We start from the raw sequence: 982 nt of genomic DNA, 5'->3' as shown, positions 1-982 counted from the left end.
GAGCCTATTTCTTCCACCATTATTAAAGCCTTGTTGAGGCTTTTGTTGATCCTTCCATGAGAAATTTGGATGATTTCTCCATGATGAATTATAGGTGTTTCCATAAGGTTCACCCATGTAATTTACCTCTGCCATTGCAGGATTCTCAAGATCATAAGCTTCTACTTCAGAAGATGCCTCTTTAGTACTGTTGGATGCATTTTTCCATCCATTCAGACTTTGAGAAATCATGTTGACTTGCTAAGTCAACATTTTGTTCTGAGCCAATATGGCATTCAGAGCATCAATTTCAAGAACTCCCTTCCTTTGAGGCGTCCCATTATTCACGGAATTCCTCTCAGAAGTGTACATGAATTGGTTATTTGCAACCATGTCAATAAGTTCTTGAGCTTCTGCAGGCGTTTTCTTTAGGTGAATGGATCCACCTGCAGAATGATCCAGTGACATCTTAGAGAACTCAGATAGACCATAATAGAATATATCTATCATGGTCCATTATGAAAACATGTCAGAAGGACATCTTTTGGTCATCTGCTTGTATCTCTCCCAAGCTTCATAGAGGGATTCACCATCTTTTTGTTTGAAGGTCTGAACATCCACTCTAAGCTTGCTCAGCTTTTGAGGAGGAAAGAATTTAGCCAAGAAGGCCATGACCAGCTTATCCCAGGAGTCCAGGCTATCTTTAGGTTGAGAGTCCAACCATGCTCTAGCTCTGTCTCTTACAGTAAAAGGGAAAAGCATGAGCCTGTAGACTTCAGAATCTACTCCATTAGTCTTAACAGTCTCACAGATCTGCAAGAACTCAGTTAAGAACTGGTAGGGATCTTCTGATGAAAGTCTATGAAACTTGCAGTTCTGTTGCATTAGAGCAACTAATTGAGGCTTTAGCTCAAAATTGTTTGCTCCAATGGCAGGAATTGAGATGCTTCTTCCGTCAAACTTGGAAGTAGGTGCAGTATAATCACCAAGCATCCTTATTGCA

The 982-nt window shown here is 40.4% G+C and overlaps 1 non-coding gene across 1 annotated transcript; it reads left to right on the top strand.

Moving 5' to 3' along the window:
* Positions 1-505: 505 nt before the first annotated feature.
* On the top strand, positions 506-609 carry LOC112704364 (small nucleolar RNA R71). The gene has a single exon (XR_003154992.1). It is a non-coding gene; the product is annotated as a small nucleolar RNA R71 (small nucleolar RNA).
* Positions 610-982: the final 373 nt, after the last annotated feature.

The sequence above is a fragment of the Arachis hypogaea genome, chromosome 7 (assembly GCF_003086295.3).
Source record: "Arachis hypogaea cultivar Tifrunner chromosome 7, arahy.Tifrunner.gnm2.J5K5, whole genome shotgun sequence".
Lineage (NCBI taxonomy): Eukaryota > Viridiplantae > Streptophyta > Magnoliopsida > Fabales > Fabaceae > Arachis > Arachis hypogaea.
This window is presented reverse-complemented; position numbering and strand designations above follow the sequence as displayed.